Source organism: Canis lupus, chromosome 22, assembly GCF_011100685.1.
Source record: "Canis lupus familiaris isolate Mischka breed German Shepherd chromosome 22, alternate assembly UU_Cfam_GSD_1.0, whole genome shotgun sequence".
Classification (NCBI taxonomy): Eukaryota; Metazoa; Chordata; class Mammalia; order Carnivora; family Canidae; genus Canis; species Canis lupus.
This window is the reverse complement of record NC_049243.1, coordinates 22438134-22452284: the sequence shown is the minus strand read 5'-3', so window position 1 is coordinate 22452284 and position 14151 is coordinate 22438134. Positions and strand designations below refer to the sequence as shown.

At 34.9% G+C, this 14151-nt stretch overlaps 1 long non-coding RNA gene across 1 annotated transcript in view; it reads right to left on the bottom strand.

Annotated features, from left to right (window-relative positions):
* Positions 1 to 11452: 11452 nt before the first annotated feature.
* Positions 11453 to 14151, bottom strand: part of LOC111091645 — a 54469-nt gene continuing 51770 nt past the window's right edge. Inside the window, exons 4-5 of the long non-coding RNA XR_005376358.1 lie at positions 11907 to 12029; positions 11453 to 11815 (exon numbers count right to left, since the gene is read on the bottom strand). This is a non-coding gene — a long non-coding RNA (uncharacterized LOC111091645). The remainder of the gene's footprint in view (positions 11816 to 11906; positions 12030 to 14151) is intronic.

Sequence of the window (14151 nt, the reverse complement as noted above, 5' to 3'; positions counted from 1 at the left end):
CTTATACCTCATCTCCTGATAGAAGGATCCCTGCCCCAGCCTGTGGGTGAGGGAGGCGGTGGGACGGTCATTGAAAAAAAAAAAAAAAAGAAAGAAAGAAAAAGAAAAAGAAAAAGAAAAAAATATATGGATATATATATATATAGATATATATATATATATATCCAAACTTATGTGTGTATATAAATTTTTTTAGTGTATGTATTTATCATCAAGTAATTTTTTTTTCTAGAAGAGCCTGTGAAAGGTAGATTTTATGAGTTTTTGTGTGTCTAAACATTTTTAATTTTTTGTCCTTAATTTGTTTGTTGTTCCCAGAGAGTATAATTGCCTTGCTTAACATCCTTTTCCAGTTCCAGGATCCCTTGTTGGCTCCTAATATAAGGCCTAAGAGAATGAAAATCAGTACTCCATTCTCAGCTTCCTGGCAGCAACGGATGGTCAAGAAACACAGCTACATTTGGTGGACCTAAGTGAAACCTGGTTAGCAAAGGGACATATCTAAAAAAACAAAAACTAAAACAAACAAACAAAACTGTTGTTCTCTGAAAATACAAATAAAAAGATCCAGCTCATATGCTACTTCTGCCCTTTCCTCCCCACTTACTTGCTTGCATGTAATTATGAAGAATGGTCAAGACGAATGACAATTATCTGACCAAATATCCATCATTTATCTGAAATTGAAATTAAACTGGATGCTCTGTTTGTTGCTGTGTTTACTAAATCTGGCAACTCTTAAGACCATCCTAAGATTAAACACAAACACATACACACATACATTTGAAAGAGACATCTAGAGAAAAAAAGAGTACCATTGTGTTCAATGCCAATTGGCATTGACAGCCAACATTTTTAAGTAGTATAAAATTAGAGGGAATGGACTAAGTAGTGGTGAATGTTCATTTCCGTGGTGGATCGGCTCCAAGAAGTTTTTAAATGCTTGAACTTTAGGAAAAGTTGAAGATGGGACTTGGGTGAAGAGGAATGGAGAAAATTAAATGATCCACTGATATTTAGTCTTTTAGTTCAGCAATGGCTGGTTGAGAAAAGAAGAGTAAGTTCTTCCTAAGTGGAATGCCTGGGTAGCACAGGGTGTGATCCCAGAGTTCCGGGATAGAGTCCCATGTGGAGCTCCCTGCAAGGACACTGCTTCTTCCTTTCTCCCTCTACCTATCTCTCTCTCTCTCTCTCTCTCTCTGTGTGTGTGTGTGTCTCATGAATAAATAAATAGAATCTTTAAAAAAAAAAAAAAAAGGTTCTTCCCAGGTAGAAGTTTTCTGGATTAGAATATATAATATACCCAAAAGAAAATACTCCCTATGTCCTACACATTTTTTTCAGGGTCCTCAATATAAAGGGAAAGGTTGATATATATTTGATCAAATAAGGAACATAGGGAAGAGTAGAAATCAGTGATGTTGGACACAACGAGTAAGAAAATATTTGTTTTCCAGAAAAGTAAAAACAAGAACATTAACCCACACGATATTTCTTGGGAACAGGAGGAGCCAATATCTTGTTGAAAAATAGCCAATCCATTTTTATTGAGTTTGTGGGGTTCAGTCTGAGAAATGAAACCCTATTAAACTAGTCTTTCACTCCAAACAGGTTTAGGGTTTTGTGTATGTACATATAAGTGTGTGTGTGGGGGGGCACACATTGTATCTAAACACTTGCCTATTTCAGATGAGGTGAATATTTATTCTATATGAAATTATGAACTATATCTATATATACACTGTATATGCCCAAATTGTAGATACCTTGTGTTAGGGTTTTTAAAGAAAGAAAATTTCATATAAAAGTGTACTACCTTAAGCTGCAGAATCTTTTCCTCTTCTAAACAACATTTAAAATCAGGATATGTGAAATATCTTCAGAGGAATGACCCTTTGTTTTGCAGTGAAAGAAAATCTTCTGGGTTACCACCCTTGCTGCAAAATATCACAGAGTCTGCGAAATAAGAAAGTCAATATGTATTAGACAAAGAGAAGAAACGGGTGTATAGAGAGTGAACAGGAAACCAGCGATGAGGAAAACAGCAGGGGGCTGCTTGTTGAGCCCAGTGACCTTTTTCTATTCTTAATACACTGAAGATTGTGTAGATCACACACACACATACACATTCACGCATGCAAAGATTTCTTTAATTTCTTTGGTTTTTGGTATGCAGATAAGGATTTTTCTCTCTTCTGTTTTCTATTTAACTTTAGTAATTTTCCCCATTGAGGTTATTATGCTTGTATATTCAATTCAGTGTAAGCCAAATAGGAGAAAATAATAAGTATCTTGAAGTTTTTCCCACTACTATTTATAAAACTCTCCAAGAACTGCAAGTATTCTTCCCCTAACAAGTAATACTATATTCACCAAGGGAAATGAAACAAAGCTTAGAGTGAGTCTTGCAGCCTATTAAACATTTAATAAGTAATAAGAACCCATCAAAGTATGGACTATATTTTACATTATGACTGCAGACAATCACTTCCCAATTTAATCTGGAGAAGCAAGGAGGAAAGCTATTGTGACGGAAGAATCAAATATAAAGTGACCAAGAATAGCTGATTTATTGTATTTGACGTTTGTTAATATGAACTTTCAAGGACTGGGTCCTGAATGCAGACAGTTTTGTGCCGTTGTCTATGTATGTGTCTCTAGCTCAATATCTCAAAATATTGAGATCCTATTTCATTTCCAATGTCTTAATAACCACTTTGATACATTTATTAATCAGATCTCTGGATTGCAATTTGTCTTGTCTTGTGATATCAGAGACTAAGACCAATATAGGAGACATTAAACATAATTTGATAATTTGGAATGCCTTTCATATTCTGCTTGTCAAGACTGACTAATTTCACAGAATCAAAGTAGAACATTTCGGTGATAGCAGGCTTAGAGTCCACTTCTACCAGGGGCCTATCTCTTGATTCTTCATTCCACCTTTCAAGCCTACTACCTTTATATACCCTTCTGAGGGTATCCTCTACTGTTCAAATGAAATCATCTTCACATGTTATGATAAGTAGGAAGAATTCTAAGATGGCCCCGGGATTCCTGTCCCCAGCTGCCTAGCCCTGTATAATTCCTTCTCCTTGAGTGTGGGTGGAACCCATGACAATGATGAACTACCACTGCCATAATTATGTGATATTTCATGATAGAAATAAAGGGACTTGGTCTATGTAGGCCTGTCCTAACGAAAGAGCTCTTTAAATATTGTCTACACTTCTCCTGATCTCAAGGATTTTCTTTATGGCTTTGAAGAAGTAACCTGCCATGTTGTGAGTAGAGAGCATGGTTAAGGTTGAGGTGGCCTCTAGTTACAGAGAGGGAGCCTCAGCTGACAACCAGCAAGTAAACAGGGAACTCAGGAAAACAACCACAAAAAAAAAAAAAAAAAAAAAGTCTGCCAACAACCTAAATGAACATGGAAATGATTCTTCCCTAATCAAGCTTTTGGATGAGAACACAGCCTGCCTGACATCTTCATTCAGCCTAATTAAACTCTGAGCAAAGGACCCAGTGGAGCCATGCCCAGACTTCTGACCTACAGAAAGTATGGATTAATAAATGGGTGTTGTTTTAAACTAAGTCTTCATTTGTTATGCAGCAATAGCAAACATGGCTTCTAAATTATGAGCATCATAATATAAATTGAGGTTGGCTGATACTATTCTAAGGGCTCTAAAAGACTTTGAATGCAGGGTGAGGTTAATATAAAGTCCTACCCCAGTATTAAACACATAATACATGCTTAATAAAAGCTGTGTATGTCTACTAAATAATTAAACTTATAATGAAAATTTTACACTGCAGATTCTAAAGCACTTTGAGATATATTGACTTTTTAAATGATAAAATATTGATAGTACTGTTACTATTAAAACACACACTTTAGAAGTGAGAAAAGTAGCTCACTGAGAGGTGAGTGGCTTGACTGAAATACAACATTGGTAAGTGACAAAATTGTCTACCATAATCTCTCTATCTCTATTGAATAGAAATATTGAGAAAATAAGTAGATGGAAACATGATTGAAAATAAACAGGAAAAAAAATTTAAAAAAAAAAATAAATAAATAAAATAAAAAGAAAATAAACAGGATTCGGATTAATTCATGAAAGCAAGTAAAAATAGCATTAAGAAAATCATTATTGGGGCAGCCCAGGTGGCTCAGCGGTTTAGCACCACCTTCAGCCCAGGGCGTGATCCTGGAGACCCTGGATGGAGTCCCACATCAGGCTCCCCACATGGAGCCTACTTCTCCCTCTGCCTGTGTCTCTGCCTCTGTCTCTGTGGTGTGTGTGTGTCTCATGAATAAATAAAATCTTTTTAAAAAATTAAAAAAAAATCATTATGGGGGAATTTTATCTAACATCTTTGAGTTTCAATTCCTTCATCTATAAAATGGAATTAAAACAGTACCAAACTCATAGAGGGCAGAGCATTCACATAAGCATGTCTCTTGCAGACTGATAAAAGGAAAATGAAAAATGTGGGGTTTTCACATTTACAGCTTTTATAACCTTGAAATATGTTGTCTTTATAGATATCTTCATATATATCAAAAATAATAAAGGAAATTAAATCTCTTGTAAGTTAAATTTTTAAAATAAATTTTACGCACTTAAAACGATGTTAGAGGCCATGGGTTAAATGTATTTTTTTTTTTTTAAATATTTCAATCAAATGTTACACAATAGGTAACTTATAAAAGTGTGTTGCTTATAAAAGTGTTTATAAGCTCCAAATTTTTCTATCTACCCTCCCAAAAAGAGCATAAAAAGTGAGGTTCATTTAGAATGTCAATAAAAGCAGAGCACAGTTCTAATTTTACTATCATTTTTAGAATTTCAAAATCAATCAAAATCACTGTAAAATATTAAGCAAAGGATTAGATGATTTTTCAAAAAATCTTTAATTTTTTGAAAGGAGGTGAGGATGTATCTTTTCATTAAACGTTGGAAAGAAAGCCATTTAACAAAGGGCTTCTTGAGGCACTTTCATTGAAATAAGTTTCTCCTTAAGAATAAAAGAGACAACATCAACATATTTATACCACTTATAGAAAAATATTCAAATACCTTCACAAAAAGTTTTTTCTACTTTTAAATAGTTTGATAATTGACATTATATTTCCAAAATTTACTTTGTTTTCCAAATTGCCCATACATTCTTAAAGCCTAGTAGTTACTTTTGATAATTCCAAAATAAGTCACTTCAGTTATTTGCCCAGAATAACTCCATTGGATCTTGAATAGGACTTCCTGACAGATACACTTAGATATGAAACATCTTACAACATGATTGACAGATTCTTACATATATGCTAGAGCTACACAAAGTAGATGTCATCTTCTGGAGCTACAAAAAAAAAATGAGTTTAAAATATCTATTTATGAAGTTTAGCTATTTTCTTTATAATCTCATAAAATTAATAAATTGATAAATATTGATTCATAAATGACCACTAACACTGCATTCTATTCAGAGGAGAAAAATAAAATTAAACTTTAAGTACTGATGCATGCTTATTTTTTTTGTCACCATGTAGCAGGAGTATTTATGAAAGTTTTTCATTTTTTAAAGCATTTGGGTTGTCTCTTTTCTGTAAGTTCAAAATATAAAATATTTGAAGAGTATTTAAAAAGCCAAATCCATGTTCAGTTACTATAGTTTTATGATTTATGCTATCCTAAATTCTAGCAGTGCTTATCTTATACATGAATGTAACAAAATGATGTATCTACCATCACAGATATTAAACTCACACGAGATAACTTTACATAAGTTTTCACACAAAGCCATAGTCATTATTCTTCCTATAATGATGGGATCTTCAAACACAAGAAAACCCCCAACTCCACCCACCCTTACCAAATAACAAAGAAATTGTGATTTTTATCGCCTATATTTTTGTATTTAGTAACACAGACATAAAATTAATTCTATTAATAATCAGAGGCAGGGAAATAAAGGCATATATGTAAAATAGGAAAGCTTTAATTTTCAGAAAAGATTTGGAAGGAGACTGGAAATGATGAAGAAAAAGCTACATGTCTTCTGTGCCTCCAGGCAAAAGAAAAGCTACCTTTACTCATGGTGCTTTGAAAATTGTGTGTTGACTGTATATCTTGACAGACAGCCTAGATTTACAACATTGTTATAAATTACATTAGCAAGTATAAGTGATCAATTGTGTTTACAGACATACACATACATCAGTAATTAGGCAGACAGCAATTACACAACGCCTTTAGTATTTTATTAGGAGGCTTTTTAAATGTTGCAATAACTGCAACACACAGTTGAAGCTTTCCTATAAATAAAGTTCTAGAAACTAAAAAGGATACGTTTTTATTCTAGCACAGGTAAGCATATCATAAAGAAGCTACAATAGATATTGTTGAGAAGGTGAAGCATCAGGAAAAAAAAGAGACATACATAAAGCCAAGATCTTATTAGAAAAACTGAGTAGTCTCTTACGATAATTAGCAGATCATTTTTACTGACAAATTGTTACTTTTTAAAAATCTCTTTATCTCTGGGAGAAATTCAATTAGGTGCCTTCAAGTCCCCTTTGCCTGAACAGCAGTCTCATACACCTTGTCCCTGTCACAGTGCTTGATATTATCTAAGGGTGAGTGACACAAAAGTCCAGGAGTAACAAAGGCTCACTCTGTTCCTGTCAGCAAGCTCTGCTATATCTTTCTTATTGGAAGTACCCAGGAGCTTTCACTGCACAAGTAAAGTCCTCCAGTAGGTAATAGCTGTCCTTGTTTTTAACCATTAATATTCCTGGATAGAAGAACATCTCTCCATTTATCATGGAAATGCCTGCCCCCTTTTGGCCAAAAACCAGCAATTTAATTTACATTAAGAAAACACAAACCAGAACATGCTCCCTTCCCCTTACCTGCTTCTGTCTTAAATAATAGAGTGAGCAGTTCTCAGATTAAAGGAAAAACTAATTATCACGATGCAGAATTCGAGTTCCAGGCAGACTCTATATTTTGTCGTTATGCAGAAGTAGGAGCTTGGAAGGAGCACATGGTTTTAGTTTTAGTTTCTGGATGAAAGAGGAAAAACCACTTGTGTTCAAAGAAGTTCAAGTTTAAATCTGCATGTCTACAGGCATCATATACTTAATACTTTTTCCTGGATTCGGATAATTATAATAACAATAATAGGGGGAAACATAGGTTTCATAAGACAAAAAGTTAAATGTCAAACTTAAAATATGTATTCACTTAAAAACTAATTTTATGTACTCCATAACTCTTACAGGAATCACAAATTACTGCTGCCTAAAAGAAAGAGGAAAAATACTGTTTATATCAGTTGTTAATTTATTGTTTGATTCTGATACTGTGTTGAGGAATACTGTTTCATGAAAAATACAGTATAGGATGTGAAGAACAAGAAATACCCAAGCACAAAAATAGCTGATTCAATCATGAATGCGAATAATCACGGAAGTAAAAAGAGCTGAAGTTTAGGGACAAAAATAGAATGATTTAAAGTGTCAGGTTGGTCAAGAGCTAACCTTTGATTCTGTGATTAAGAATGAGAATTAGGTTGCAGTTCCTGTTGTAAGGAGAAAAAAAACCACAACTAGCACTTCTTGCTTTTGTACTAGAAAGGTGATTATTTAATCAAGAATGACATTGCATTTACTTGCTTCTTTGTGGTAGACTCAGCACCTATGTTGAGATTGGATGACATCCCATTTCTTTTGGAGACAAACTAAAAAAGAAATGGTAGGTTTTTTTTTAAAGATTGTTGGAAAAAACCATACCTATTGACAATGTCACAATATTTTATTTCTTTGTTTAATCAGATCTAGTAAATATAAAACAATACTTCCTGGAGTCTCTTTGGATCTTAAGAACTCATCATTTCAAAGGCACTTTGTTTCAGTTTGCTGTTGCTTATTAACATTCTGATTTGTATTTATTTGGAAGTAGTATCCATTATCCCAAAATAACACTCTTTCTCTCTCTCTCTCTCATGCCCTTATACTCAGAAATCATCTATTTTGTAGGAAGATAAACTTGATCCTCACTTCCTCATTCTATTTTGAAAGAGTAATACCCTTATGAGCTAATGAAGCTGGAAAGATGGCCTTTAGGCCCTCAGCTCTTTTTTTTTTTTTTTTTTTTTTTTTTTTTAGAGCATTTACCTCAGAAAACTTGCAATTATAAATTCTTTATCTTCTTTTTTGAGATGTAAATCTGTTTTAAGGCCTCTTACAAATTTTACAACCCAGGAATCCTTTTCTCCAAGGACCTGGAGCCAAACCTTTGAAATATATTCATCAAGGAAGATGGGTCCCCTATCGCCCAGTTTCTGTAGGAGCAGAGGCACCTAACTTCAGGAGGCAGCCTTGCTCCAAGTTCTAAAACTACCTGTTGCCATGAAGGTAAGAGAAAGTTTGCTTTTTGTTTTGCTAAGGCCAATTAACAAATACAGGTGGCCCAGGATTCGCTTAAACATTTTCCCACCCTTCGTTTCCATGGAGTCTTCTGTCTGCCCGATTACAATAAGTCCGAATAAAATCTTCCTTATTTGTTTAACTTCCATCAGTTCAATGTTTGCTTTGACAAAGCCGAAGTAGCGTGTTGGGAAACAATGTTTCTTGTTGTGGTGTGATGTGGGATGATCCTGTAGTCTTTTGTTCAATTCTTTCTTGACAACCTCTAGCTGAAACCTCTTTCAAATTATATCTAGAGATTTTTCTTAATCCTTCTCCCTTTGGGGATTTATTCTCTCATGTGACTCATGTTCCAAGATACAGGGGAAATGCCCCTTACCTTGAAGGAATGTAAATTTTCAGAGATTCTCAGGTATAGGTTGTTGAGACCTAAGAAGGAGTAATTAGATACCCACTAACTGAAGCCAATTATTTAAAAATACAGTTACCAAAATGTTTTAAAAATTGTTATATACCAATACGTTTGACTTTTTAACACATTAAACAATAAAACATAGTGGCTGGTCCATTAGCAATCATGACCTCAATGTGGTGATAAGTGATATTTCAAGATACCCACAACAACTAGGCAACAAGAAAAAAAAATTTCATTGGTATATCAACAGATTAGCTGATTCTACTGTGTGTGTGGCTTCTTTTTCTTCTGTATATTCATAATTTCAGTTGGTGGTTAGTGGGGGGAAAAAGATGTATCTTTTTTTCCCTTTCAGCTATATGAATAGCCTGGCCTACAGTATAAGGACCATGTTTTGACTCCAAATCAGGCCTACAAATGCAAACTTATGGCCACATCAGTCTATTGTGGCTTTTCACCATTAGTGACTATGTGTAGGAGATTGTGCCTGAGTCTCTATAGAACTAAACTATAAATTCCTTCCAAATATCTTCCTTATAAAACTGAAGCAGTGCTAGAATGAAAATTCAAAAGGTTGGAATTCCAACACAATTTCATCACATCTTATTTTTATTAACCTCTAACTGTGTGAACATAAAATGTACTCACTCATCTGACTATGCTAAGTTCCATGCCTTAGGGACAAGCTGTTCACTTTCAGTAGATATTTTTGTAGTGGGAGATAGGAAAGAGCTCCCTGAGAAGGATTTTTTTGAGTAATGGCAGAGATAGGGATCATTCACTTAAAATGTTATTTAACCTTTTAAATACATGGAGTTTTGGAAAAACTCTTCCCATATCAGTTGTATAAAACTGTGTTTGTTTATATATTAGTATGGCATCATACATTTTTCTTAAATACTGGTTTTCTAGCAGTTCCCATGTTGTGTAGATTTTTGTAATTATAATTTCGAATAGACTTTGAAAAAATAAACGGAAATACAGCTAATGAATTCTGTAGGAAAGAAGTACTATATTTAATAACCACTGCTAACCAGTTATTATCAATTTATGTTTCATTCTGATATCAAAACCTCTCAACCTTATTAAAAACAAGAAGTCCAAGAATATTTTTTAAAGATTTATTTATTTATTTTAGAGAGAGAGTGAGAGTGAGGGGAGGAACAAAGGGAGAAAGAGAGAAAGAATCTCAAGCAGATTCCTCGCTAAGTGTGGAGCCCATGCAGGGCTTGATCTCACAACTCTAAGATCATGGCCTGAGTTGAAATCAAGTCATTTGTTTAACCGACTAAGTTACCTATACACCCCATAGGAATTAAAAAAAAAAAAAAATGATTCTAGAATTCTCAAACAAATTCAGGATAGAAATACTAATTCTTGAATAGAGGTTTAATCATTACTAAAGGTAGGGAGGGGAATGGTAATTAATACTAAACTTAATACATTTAATTTTTTAAAGATTTTATTTATTTATTCATGAGAGACACAGAGAGAGAGGCAGAGACACAGGCAGAGGGAGAAGCAGGCTCCGTGCAGGGAGCTCCCCGTGGGACTCGATCCCAGGTCTCCAGGATCATGCCCTGGGCTGAAGGCAGTGCTAAACTGCTGAGCCACCCGGGGTTGCCCCATTTAATCTTATATGATATAAACTCTGCCAAAATTTACTATTATGAGATGGGATTCTTTTTTCTCTGCAGTGTGCTTAGTGTCTCCCTGCTAATTCTTTTTGTTTTATAAAACATCAACATTTTAACATTTTCCCTTTGAAAATTAGTAAGGAGATGTATAGAAACAGAAATAATTCAATCTGCAATTGTGTTTATCAGAGAAATCAGTTAGGCCAATGCCACGTATTCCCATCAGAGAATACTTAGCTTGTTTCCTGAAAATAGAGTCATCCGAAAAAATAAGACTGTCAAATTCAGTCATAGATTATTGCCCTGCATCAGGCCAGCCAACAATAAAAGGATTTGGCCAGCAGAATACCAGTTTGCCATTTCTTGTTGATTGGCATAAAGCACACCAGAGTTAGAAAGAAAGGAAAATTTAGATGGCATGTGCGGTTTCACAGCCAGCTCATTGACATAGAACACCTCAGTCTTTGATGCAGAGAGAGAAAGGACCACTGTGTGCATTTTGATTTGATAGCCTCTCAGATTATCTCTTGACCTAACTCCACTCAATCAGATGCCAGGGTTTGAGGGAAAGGGAGGTTATTATAAAGAACAAGGCAAATCAAAGCTGCATCACTGTGCTTTCTGTAGACAAGAGGCAGTTCTACCTTGTGACTTTAGAACAACAATAAGAGCTTAATAAAGGGGAAATATCTGAGAAGTGACAAGACAAATGCACTCTGCAGTATTTTTTGGTGGAATCATTCACCTGGGTGCAGCATTGGTCAGGTGCTGTCAGCTTCTAATCTACCTGAAGACATCAGTCAGAAGCAGATATATTGGCAATACACAAGCCAGGAAGCCATGTAAAAATAGGAAAAAGATGGACTTGTGAGACCTCCCAAGATTTATTCAACTGAGCAAGCCAAAAACATGTAAAACATGTGCCAGTTCCAGCAATATAGCTCCTGAGTAGAAGAGCTGGTGGTAGCTCACAAATTCCTGGGGATATTTTTTTTGATGTTTTTGTCCCTTGATCTATTATCATCCTGAGGCCACTGGCTTAGGTGAGACCAATCACAACTATGATAACAGGTGTTCAGACTCAACAGCTTACTTAGATCTAAATAATATATCTTCCGCATGGAGAATTGTTTATTCAGAAGCTAGCATTTATTTTTTGCTTAAGATATCAGTGTGGCTCACCAGTCCGTGGATGAAGCAATTTTTGAGTTAACGGTCTATGCAGTATCCACAAGTAGAATTAGGAATTTTCGAAATGTAGTAAAACAGTATCTCCTTTCTGAGGTATTTAACTTCTGGATATAATCATTGTCATTCCAATAACTGAGAGAGAAAATCAAAACTAAGTATCCATGCTCTTGATCTGAGAGATAAAATATAGTAATTTATCATCAAAGGAAATAAATGAACTTACCTTTCAAGGTTAGAAATCTCCTTATTCATATTGCTCCTTATTCTGTTGGCTCAATCAGAAAAAGGTGCATGTTTTTCTATCTGTCAGTCTCTTGCACCATGCCTGGAACACAATCTGTCATCACTAATACAATAACAAAAGGGAAAGGTCAATTCTTAACAGATTTTCCCTACCAGAGATACAGGAAGAAAACTGTAACAAGTATATATGGGATACTTAAATATCACCAGGGAAATTAACATTACACTCCCACAATAGTTTCCTAAATGAAGTGTTTATAAACTATAATGTAAGCTAACAGTTTCTTTTTTTTTTTTTAAGATTTATTTATTTGAGAGAGAGAGAACCAGCAGGGTGGGGGGAGGGCAGAGGGTGAGATGAAGAATCCTCAAGCAGACTCTCCACTGAGCCCAGAGCCCAACATGGAGGTTGATCCCAGGACCCCCAGATCATGACCTGAGCTGAAATCAAGAGTCAGATGTTTAACCAACTGAGCCACTCCGGCACCCCATAAGCTAACAGTTTCTAAATGTGTCTCTTAAAATTTTGCATCAGAAAGTGTAGTACCATCTTTCACTCTTAGAAGGAGCTTACTTCTGATCTTTAGTCTTTTTTGTGTGTGTGGTAATGACATTTTTTTTCAATTCATTGAAATCTTATTTTAGAAGTGTACTCTAGTGCAAAATAAGTACACTTTTGCATATTAAGAAGCATAGCAAATGCAATTGACATTTTTTGCTGTGGTAAGACAGAAAAAAAAAAGGAAAAAAGAAAAAAGAGAACTGAGAAAGGCTTTTCATCCAAGTGTGTTTGCTTAGTTCAATGAGACTATTAGAACATAAAATTCTTTAGTGCCATTTTTCAGCTTTTGTCTGTCATTTGTTGGTACTCATATACTAACATAATATTGTTTTCATATTCTTGTGTCTTTTTTCTAACTAAAGCATATATCACCCAAAGAGGCAAATATATCTCATATTTTATTTTAAATACTTACAGCATCTTTCTTACACATGGTATCTAGTTAATAATTATCAACTTAATGTATGCCAAGTCTTTTATGTCATTGCCTGAAATATCTGTCTCCTCCAATCCCAATCCAACTGGAAACCCATCTGGATGCACTTCTCTTATGCTTCAGTGTCACATTTGGATAAAAATACCATAAAGATACCTTTTTTTTCCCACCACAATCCAAAGACTCTTCTTTTCTTTTGAATTTTTTTTTAGATCTGAACCTATCTTTGTGCCTGGTGGAAGTTGAAACTTTCTAGAGAGTCTGCAACTCCGCTATCACCAGAAGTGGGGCTGTTTCCAAGAGATGTTGAGAGCCTTGGGAACTAACTAAGCCTTTAGTTCCCTAGTCAAGTTTCAATTCCATTATCTACTGCTGCTTTTTCAAACATGAGCAGTCTCTTGAAAACATCCACAGACCTTCCATTTCATAGACAAAATAAAGAGAAGATATCAAAGAGAACTCTCATCAACTCTGAGCTTTTCTTTTTAAAGTCTCCCAATGGACCTGCTAGGTCACATCATTCAGAGACCTTGCTCAATGTCTCTTCAGTTTCTCTCCAAACCCCAGGACATCGAAGATCCTTTTATTTGTTACTAAGTCATGGACTATCCCTCAGCACCTGCCTTCCTAGAACCTTTTACAATGATTCTGTATTTGACGCTCTCTTCTTTTGTTCCTGCAACAATAATCTTGTTTCTTTTTTCCCCCATGTCTGATTGTTCCTTTCAGTTTCTTTCCATTTCTTTTATTTCATAAACATTGGCTTTTTTCAAGCAAAAGAAAAGAGATGAAATGCAAAAATATTTGCGACACATTTTTCTTCTAATTAGTAATCGTGCTTATAACCAATGCAAAGCTCCCAAAAATGTTGAATTCTGACATTCTGTCATTTGTTTTATATGTCTTTCCAAATTTCTCCATCTCCATCATCACCAGAATTTTTAGCCCAAACTGTCATCTATCTTACTAGGAATATTAAGAACTTCATGTTTTCGCTGGATCCTCTGTGGAGACCTATAATCTATTTTATACACAGAACCCAGGGTAATATTGGCAAAATAAAACCAAAACATGCCTTACACACACACCAGCACTTCAAACTCTTTTTCTAAGGATAAAGTCCACCATTATTAACCTGGCCAGCAAACTGCTGTATGGTTTTCTTTGCTTTTTGCTGCTTTCTCACATCACACAAGTTCCCTGGCTGCTCTCTGGATTCTAGGTACT